This window comes from Rutidosis leptorrhynchoides, chromosome 3 (genome assembly GCF_046630445.1).
Source record: "Rutidosis leptorrhynchoides isolate AG116_Rl617_1_P2 chromosome 3, CSIRO_AGI_Rlap_v1, whole genome shotgun sequence".
Classification (NCBI taxonomy): domain Eukaryota; kingdom Viridiplantae; phylum Streptophyta; class Magnoliopsida; order Asterales; family Asteraceae; genus Rutidosis; species Rutidosis leptorrhynchoides.
The window spans coordinates 504507516-504518607 of NC_092335.1; positions in this window are offsets into that span (position 1 = coordinate 504507516).

Here is an 11092-nt window from a genome sequence, read left to right on the forward strand (position 1 = left end):
TTTTATTATCTCAAATTTCTATATATACCATTATATATATATATATATATATATATATATATATATATATATATATATATATATATATATATATATATATATATATATATATATATATATATATATATATATATATATATATATATATATATATATATATATTATTTATAAACAACAGTTCGTGAATCGTCGGGAATGGTCAAAAAGGGCAAATGCATTCATGTAAACTGTTCCAACGTTTTCGAGACTCAACATTACGAACTTTGCTTATCGTGTCAAAATTAGTTAAAGATCAAGTTTAAATTTGGTCAGAAATTTCCGGGTCGTCACAGTACCTACCCGTTAAAGAAATTTCGTCCTGAAATTTGATTAAGATGGTCATGACTGACAATAAGTATGTTTTCATGAGGTATACGAGCTAAAAATTAGAGTTTCATCATCAGCGAGTAATATGGATAACACAATTCGTTTATGTGAAGAGTACGAGTGAAACTATCACAAAAGAGTGAAGTGAGTAAATGTAGGTTTGTCTTAACCGGTGACGTAGTCACGGTTGATTTCCGAAATTCAAGGGATTTAAAGAAAATTTTCGAAATCTAAAATATTTGATTCTTCGGCGAATAAAGAAATTAAGATCTCTATAATAAAATACGGTGATCTGCCTCGATTACTCTGTCTGATAGTTCCATTATAAATTAAAAATTTTCCGTTCCATTATTTTCCACTCCTATACTCAATTCCCAAATTCAAAAGATTATGAAAATGCTTAATCCAGTTCTGATCATTGTTCTTATCCTTACTATCGCAATGATTATTGTATTTATAATCCTCCCGTGTCTTTATATTGCTATACGCACTGATATCCACGGTTTGTAATTTTGGTGTTGTTGTTGGGCTTTATATTTTCCCCATATATTGGAGCTTCATGCTCTTGTTTTCTCTTCCCGACTTTAAATCAAGCGAATAATGGTCCATAATTTGTTGGTATGGAGTTTCGAATAATCCTAATGTTCTAAGTAGAAAGAAACGTAGTAGCACGATCTTGATTGGTTAAATTACTAGATTTCAAGAAAAATAATAGAATTATCAAGAAATTAAGTTCTTGATATGTTTAGAGATTAGGTAGAATGTAAGAGTCGTGTAACATGGCGCATGATGACGTTATGATCTGTGAATCATCACGTTCCATTTAAAAACTCAGCATGACTTACTGTAATATAATCACGTTGATCAAGTGTCATTATATTATACTAACTCATGCTTCAGTTCCCAACACTACTTCAAAAACATTCAAATTTTAATTTCGAATTTTTCAGAATTTAGAAACTAAACCAGTTTCCTTTTATGATATAACACATATAGCACAGAGAGATAATTAATATCGGACGAGAATATTTATGAAGATATCTTCAGAAATATTGAGGATATTTATAAGGAAAGATGCGATGATATCTTAGAATTTCTAATATCAGAGAATGATGAAGAATATTGTCCGCAAGGGTTTAGATTCAGGAGTAAAGTATTTGTCAATGATTTTAGCAGATACTGAATCATTTGGATTCTTTGAAGGTAGATTTCGTCTTTGTGATTAATCCACAGCCTCCTTCATACTTTGCTCAATCCGTTTTCCAGTTCCAAACCTTCTCTTTTTCTGAGTTTTGCCAACACACTATTCTTTATCGTCAAACTTTTGACTGTTACGGTTGTCTTACAGTTTCTACTGCTTCATTCAGCTTTTCCAAAAATTCAGAGAACTAAATCGTAGATTGGGGTATTTTTCAGAAACTTCACATTCGAAGTATGTAAGTCTAGGAGATAGACGATATATGTACACATATAACTGTTGGCGTAGACATGCTGTGAGATTTCAAAATACTGATTGCTGATTCCCAGTAATTGGCATTAAAATTCTTGTTACAAGATGCGGATGAGTAAATGATGGGGTTTTGATAAATATAAGGATTTTTCGGAATGTCAAAGATCAGTGAAGTTGTTGGTAAGTTTATTGCTAATGTGGTGGAATATGAAAGGTTCTTCAGTAACGATGGCGATAGGGCAACGTATATATCAAGGTTATAGTAAGGCTATTTCGACTGAAAAGTCGAAGTTGACTTGCTGGAGCTGTGACAAAACTGACTACTTTGGAAAGGGATTGCATTGTTATTTTCGGAAATAACAATGCCAAAGGAGCCAGCACAGATACGTGTTAAACGTTTACTCAGGTTCCGAATGTTTTCAGGTGCATAACTATATGCATCAATCTTTTCTTCCGTAGATGAAGTGCGGTTGGTTCATCCTCTCGATTGAGGTGTTTTTCAAGAATCATGAAAAGTTTGAACGCAGATTGTAATCGTCAAGATACAAAGGAGGTTTAAGATGAAATCAAGTGGCAACTTGAAGAAATGCTTAGTTTCATATGTTATAATCAATATTTTAATTCATTTTAATTGTCCAATGTTGGTAGTCCACAATTAGTTGTCCACAGTTAGAAATTCAACAATTCATATATAGTTTAATATATTATATTCGAATTAATTAATACATGTCGTGACCCGTTATATACATGTCTCAGACTCGATCACAACTCAAGGTATATATATTATTTTAGAATCAACCTCAACCCTGTATAGAGAACTCGATCATTACTGTATATAGAGTGTCTATGGTTATTCCAAATAATATATATAGATGACGTCGATATGATATGTCAAAACATTGTATACGTGTCTTGATATTTAAAGTGCGTAAAATAAATAACAGAAATTAAATGACAATAAATAAAATTGCGAGAATATAAATTGCGATAAATCAAATGTAACCAGTTAGCTAGGAACAGTTAGCTAGAATTTTGTTAGCGTGGATTCTTAACAGCATTTCTCATAGTTAATTTGTTTGTTTCTAACAAATTTTATTTGTCCAATGTTTTCTTCATTATGCCACTTGTTGGATTCTGATAGGTCAAAATCCAAATATGAAATTGAATGAAAATGATTATTCTGTGGTGAACGGATTCGTATATATGTGGATGTAAGTAGGATAGTAAATGAACGTTGAATCAGATTCGAAGAATGTACAGTGTAACTTATTAAAGTGAAATCTAAATATTCCTCGGGTGTTACCTACCCGTTAAAATATTTTCACCGTTAACAGTTTGTACGAAAGAATTTTTAATTACAATCTTTATGAAAATATACTTACATATATATTTTCTTCAGATGTAATCATAGATTTAACGAGTTAATATAATATTAATCTCATTTGATTTACCGTTAGAACTAGAATACATAATCTCTAAAACATTAGAGATTACATAATCACCATGAAGAACGTAGATAATTGATGTAGAACGATACGTAGAACGATGATTATACTCGAGATATAGAATGAGATGTTGAGGCATGGGTTATTGATGGTATGGGTACTGTTACTGATGGTACTGTTGGTGCCGGTGATGTTGCCGAAGCTGGTATATTTTGCATCATATTTTCCAAGGCTACAACTCGGGCGCGAAGCTCGTTGACTTCTTCCATTATTCAGGGATGATTGTCGGTCGGAACGAGTGGATGAATAAGGTTTAGAATTTTAGATAGAATATAATTGTGGTGAGATATTCGGGAAATGAGGGTGAAAATGGTGTTTCAGACTAGTTCGCCGGTAAGTGCTTCAGGTTCATCGCCAAGAGGTGAATTCGATTGATAGAAGGGATCGCCTTCTTCGCATCTCCATTGATTAAGTCGACTATGAACCCATTCTCAATTCATCCAGAATGGATGATGGCTACTTGGTTGATCCATTCTGGTCACACTACTTTCGAAACTCGAGTGAAACTCTATATCGGAATCCGAGGAACTTGTACTAGTGGCGAGTTCCATTTCGTACGATTGAATGAAGAATTTTTGATATGAAATGGTTTCTGGCTATCAAGTGGTATTCTAATTATATAGAATATATATATATATATATATATATATATATATATATATATATATATATATATATATATATATATATATATATATATATATATATATATATATATATATATATATATATATATAGAACAAAAGATTTCGTAGATTACGGAGAAATTTACGGAATATACTAGGCAAGGTTTACAGTAACAGATACGCTAAGATATGAATTAGCAGATACACTAAGATATGAATTTTGTCTATACACTATTCATGCAATCAATGCAGTAAGATGTTTCTAGACTAAGAATGATAAGCAAGTGATTCCCTAAGAATGATAAGTAAGTAATTTTCGACATAAAATGATAAGCAAAACTTTTGACATGCAGACACGGTCGAAGTCCAGACTCACTAATGCATCTTAACAACTATCAGTTAGACACACTAATGCAAGAACTGGTTCGCTAAGACCACCGCTCTGATACCACCTATAACAACCCGTCCTAATCCATCTGGACGAATACATTACATTTGGTTACATCGCGAGGTATTTGACCTCTATATGATACATTTTATATACATTACAATATACATATTAATTATATATAGAAGTCACATATATATATATATATATATATATATATATATATATATATATATATATATATATATATATATATATATATATATATATCATCTTTTTATCTAGTATTTTATTTTACATATTTAATTCAAATGATTAAATTGTATTTTATTATCTCAAATTTCTATATATACCATTATTTATATTCATGTATGTGTATATATATATATATATATATATATATATATATATATATACACATATTATTTATAAACAACAGTTCGTGATCGTCGGGAATGGTCAAAAGGGCAAATGCATTCATGTAAACTGTTCCAACGTTTTCGAGACTCAACATTACGAACTTTGCTTATCATGTCTAAATCAGTTAAAGATCAAGTTTAAATTTGGTCGGAAATTTCCGAGTCGTCACACGCTTCACATCTTAAGAAACCAATCTTCTTCATAAACTCGTCAAACTTCAAGTACCATTGCCGAGGTGCTTGCTTCAATCCATACAAACTTTTCTTTAGCTTACAAACCCACTTCTCTTTACCCTTTACCTCAAAGCCCTCGAGTTGCCTCATGTAGATCTCTTCAACAAGATCACCATGTAAGAATGCAGTTTTTACATCTAGTTGCTCAAGATGTAAGTCTTCGGATGCAACCATAGAAAGTACCAAATGGATATTAGTCATTTTAACTACCGGTGAAAATATCTCTTTGTAGTCAACCCCTTCCTTTTGTTGAAAGCCTTTGACTACCAAACGAGCCTTGTACCTTCTCTTGTCATCTAACTCATTCTTGATTCTATACACCCATTTGTTTTGCAATGCCCTTTTATCATGAGGTAACTTCACTAGTGACCAAGTCTTGTTCTTCTCAAGTGATCCCATCTCTTCTTTCATGGCAAGCTCCCATTGTATGGATTCATTTGTTTTTCTTGCCTCAAAGTAACTTTCGGGTTCACCATTCTCGGTATAGAGCAAGTAGTTTGCTGATTGAGAATACCTAGGATTAGGTTTGGGCACTCTAGTCGAGCATCTTGGTGTAGGAGTAACCGGAATGGTTGGACCGGTTTCATTTGTGTCCTCCTCATCAATAGAACTCGCACTATGTTCGGAATCATCACCGCTTTCCAAATCATCCCCATCATTAGCATTTTATGACGCCTCACCGTTTGTTGGCAATCCATTGTTTCCCGTACTCCCACTAGAACCTGCAAGATCATCAATAGAAACATCGTCAAAAGTAACATGACTTGGTTTAGGACTCCCCGTTTCCGGTTTGCCATAGACCGAATCTTCATCAAAAGTAACATCGCGAGAACGAATTACTTTTCTAGCCTTGTTATCCCAACAACGATAACCCATTTCATCCGACCCGTAGCCTATGAAAATACACTTCTTTGACTTAGCTTCAAGTTTGTCTCTATCCGCATCTTTGGTCTTCACAAATGCATTACACCCAAAGATCCTAAGATGACCATAGCTCACCTTCTTACCTTGCCATTCTTCCTCGGGAATTCGGAAACCCAACGGTGTTGAGGGTCCCTTATTTATCAAATAAGCCGCCGTATTAACCGCATCCGCCCAAAACATCTTAGGCAAACCGCATGTAGTCTTATACTCTTAGCCCTTTCATTTAACATACGATTCATACGTTCGGCGACCCCATTGTGTTGCGGTGTCTCCGGTACCATTTTCAACATTCTAATACCGAGCTTTGCACAATGGTCTTTAAACTCAAGACTACCATATTCTCCTCCATTATCCGACTTCAAGCACTTGACCTTCAAGTTAGTCTCATTTTCTACCATAGCTTTCCACTTCACAAAAGTATTAAATACATCGGATTTAGCTTTAAGAAAATAAACCCATACCTTTCGAGTGGAGTCGTCAATGAAGGTGACATAATAGCGAGAACCTCCATGTGATTCAACATTGGTTGGACCAAACACATCCGTATGAACGAGCTCTAATTTCTACAATTTAGGTGCATTCCCCGATTTCCCAAAAGTCACCTTCTTTTGCTTCCCATATACACATGGTTCGCAAAACCCAAGTTCTACCTTTTTCAAATCCAGAATTCTCCCACTCGAAACAAGCATCTTCATACCCTTCTCACTCATATACCCAAGTCTTCGGTGCCATAGAGTTGATTCGGACTCAACATTAACCGTAGCAATCACCGTATCTTCATCAAACACTTCAACCATATAAAGAGTTCCCCTTTTATGTCCATGAGCCACTACACAACTACCCTTAACCACATTCTATTGGCGGTTTTCAAAAGTAACCGCATTACCTTCATCATCTAATTGACCAACCGAAATAAGTTTCCTTTTTAATTTAGAAATGTACCTTACGTTCTTCAAAGTCCAATTAGAACCAAGAGTAGTCTTCAAAACAACATCTCCAATGCCCTCTATTTTGAGTTTCTTGTTGTCCGCCAATCTCACCTTGCCTTGATATGAACGAAAATTCTTCATCATGCTTTTGACATGAGTAGCATGAAACGAAGTTCCCGAATCCAAAATCCAAGACTCCATAGAATTTTCAACACTACACAAAAGTGCATCATATCTTTCCCCTTCGGCCAAGTTTACACCTTTCGCGGAACCATTTTTGCAATTCCTTTGAAAGTTCCCTTACCCCAACAAGTAACTTCACTTCTATCTTTCGATGAATTCCTCCTCTTAGACTTCTTCCTACCCTTCTTCTCACCGCGTTCAAATTTCCTACCCCGGTTGTGGGTACTTAACAAAGAACCGGACGTTGATTCTCCCGAGTTTCTCCTACGAGTATCTTCACCAAGTATCAAATCCCTTATAGCTTCAAACGCTAGCTTAGTAGTTCCCGTAGAGCTACTAACCGCGGTAACCGTACCCGACCAACTTTCTGGTAATGATGAAAGCAAGATAAGTGCTTTTAGTTCATCATCAAACTTAATCTCTACCGATTCAAGCCTTGAAACGATATTATTAAATTCATTGATATGATCCATTAGTATTGAACAATTGACGCATGAGAAATACCTAATTTGCAACTGTAGGTTTCTCATACATGTTAGAGAGTGCTTTCAAGCAAGCAAACGTCGTCTTCTCATTCACAACGTTGTATGCAATGTTCTTAGCAAGTGAAAGACGAATAGCACCCACAGCTTGACGATCCAAAAGCGTCCAATCGGCATCGTCCATGCTTTCGGGCTTGGTATCTAACAAGGGTTGGTGTAGCTTCTTTTGATACAAGTAATCTTCAATTTGTATCTTCCAAAAGCCAAAGTCTCTTCCATCGAATCGGTCGATTCTAAACTTTCTGTCTTCCGCCATTGTTCCTTTAACGATACCTTGTGCTCTAGATACCAATATTAGGACCCAAACAAAGCTAGTAATTCTACAAGACTACTAGCCGAGTAGTGATACTATCAAGATCACTCAAACCCACTTAATGAACGAAAGATTAAAATGCAAGAAATGTAAGAACGACACAAGATATAACGTGGTTATATGCAATCGTTGTGATTGCTTTAGTCCACGGACTAACTAGAGATAGTTTATTTACTGAATATTTGAGAGTGGTGTGTTACAATTGCATACAATGAGTTCTATATATAGAGAAAACAAGAACACCATGAAACTTTAACTTGATCTTCAAGTGTGCTAGCAATCATGAAAGATAAACCAACTAGCCATGCTTTCCACCTTGTATTGGCATGATCACAGCCCTAATTTTAGGTGTAAAGTGATCAACTTTGCACCTAAAGTGAAAGGAGGCCAAAGCATGCTCGGATGTAAAGGTTGCAACTTGCCAAATTGCTGACAGAGAGGCGATGCGCCGCATCACCATGGAATGCGCCGCATCCCTTTTGCTTTCCACGTTTCAGATTCAAGTACCAGCTCCAGATGCGCCGCATCTAGAAGTGATGCACCGCATCTCTGCCCTTTGATGCGCCATATCAGCTTGAAACGCCGCATCCAAAATCTTCGGCATAAAACGCTTGATGAATGCGCCGCATCCACCCTTGGATGCTCCACATCGATGCTCAGAAAGATGTTCCTTGTTGTTTAAACGTCTCCACACTCCAACACTAAGTCAAAAATACAAAGCTCAAGAACTGAAAGAATACAAGTAGTATGTACCATACATGAGGTGTCATACAGGAAGTGGGAAGATGAAGCATAAATCTAGATGAGGAATCTTCCGATACAGCTGCCTTGCGAACTCTGTGGATTGGTTGAGGCCAAAAATCATCCGGCCGGTTTAGTTTGAGGAAATTGGTGTTGAGGCTAGCTCTGACTCAACTGTTTAGGCAAAACAAGAATTGGAAAATGCTACAGCTTCTGTAAATGAGGAGGAGCACATTGATGAAACCTAAGCTGTTTTCACTTACGAAATATTGAGGGGTTGAAAGACTCAATTTTATAAACGGAATAATGGTAAATGGAGAATGGTCAACAGACCATAATAATCATTTAACAAAAGTTATTGGATTTCTACGAGACGAAATATAATAATTGAGGTTGTTTGCTGAAGGCTGAGATAAAAACTGAAGAGATTAAAGCAGCCGTGTGGGGTTGCGCTAGTGTAAATCACCGAGACCTGACGGGTTTTCATTTCGGTTTGTTAATCAAATTTAGAAGATTCTTGAAAAGGACATCGTTTTAGCTGTGAAGGATATTTTTATCACAACTTGGTTTTCAAGTTGAGCTAACTCTGCTTTCTTTTCTCTAATTCCAAAGGTATCTAATCTCATTCATATTATAGACTTTTGGCCCATATCCCTTATTATAGTTCTGTATACGATTATTTCTAAGATCTTTACGAACCGGTTTGCTCGGGTGATTGACAAAAAATTGGGCCGAAACAATAGGCGTTTATGATAAAAGGGAGATAAATTTAGACGGCCTTCGGTTGTGAGTGACATTGTTTCGTGGTTCAAAAGTAAGTTGACGCTCTCTAAGGGCGACTTTGAAAAAACATATGATTCCGTGAACTGGATTACTTGAATTACATGATGTCCATTATGGGTTTTGGTATAGGTGGAGGGGATGGATTAAAGGGTGTTTAACTTCGGATAAAACATCTATTCTCATTAATGGCAGCCCTACACGAAAGTTTCACACAAAAAGGGTCTAAGGCAGGGAGATCCTTTAAGTCCTCTATTTATAATTGTAATGGAGGGCTTGAATTTGGCATTGAAAAAGGCTGTAAATGATAGTCTCATTAAGGGGGTTCAGTTGAGCAATGTGAGAGCGAAGGTTTCTCCCCTAATTTATGTGGACGATGTTATATTGTTTTAACGGAGAGGAACAAGGATATGGAAAATATTATTCGCAATTTCAATGTATTATTCTTGGCCTCTGATTGACGTTAAATGTGGAAAATCTCATTTATTCTGCCTGCTACAAATTGATATAGAGGAGAACGATGAGGTGGCACACCCGGTCAGAAGTTCACCAGAGCCCAGGCCCAAGAGACAAATTAACAAACCTAAGTGGGCTAGGGATTATCACTGTGAGCCCAACAAGCGTTGATTGGAACTCTGCCTACCAAATGCTTAGGGTTTTGATTGGCGTTAATATGAAGTTGACTAGAAACTGGATTAAACTTCTTTATAGATTTCGCAAGATATTACCACAATGGAAAGTAAGTCTGCTTTCTATACGAGGTCGGTTGGCGTTTATTAAATCCGTTTTGGGAAGCGCTGGTCTCTAGTATATTCCATAATGTCCGGAAAAAAAATCAATAGATAATTGAGTCATATAGAGCCCAGTTTTTATGGGGTGGCAATGAAAATAGTAGAAAGCCGAACTGAATTAAATGGGACCAAGTGATTGCATCTTATCAAAAAGGTGGTTTCAATGTTGGTCGTTTGAGGCCTGTTAAAGTCTTAATGCATCTCTTTTATTAAAACGGACATGGAAATATAGATTTTACAAATCACCAAACTCTCCTTGGTCAAGAATTGTAAAGGCTTACTATACGATTTGGGAGGGCCATTGGGTCGGGGTCAGTCCCTTTGGCCACCTCTTTTAAGCGTCTTTTTCATTTGTCAATAGTTAACAGGCCAAGGGAGCGCGATAGATGGGGTAATAATGTTTGGAATCGAGATTGGGCTCATGAAGTCGATGGTTCAAGGAGTGCAAGCTTGGTGACTACACTTGAAGAAAGCCTACAACTGTGATAATGTCATACACAAAGAGATTGAAGGTTTTATTGTGTTACATGAATCTCTTTCCTAATAAACTACAATTTTTTAATACTAGAAAATCATGTGTATGCCATTATCACAGTTGTTGAAAATTATAGTCTTTAATCTCTTTCTCTCTGAAATTAAGAAGTACTAAAGGGCACGTCTTAGTTCATAGGTAGCCCATAGCCATATTAACAGATCCTAATGAGTGTGATATGGAATCCAATTATGTTGTTGCAGCTATAATTTCAAAAAGTGTTTGACTTCGATTAAAAGGTTTATATTCTGGAAGTGGCTAGTGTTTGATTTCAAACACTATTGCAACTATAAAAAATTAGGTCCTGGTTCAGGTGTGACCAGAGTCACATAAGCAGTGGCGATTGTACATGTAGTAGTGCGGGGTCAT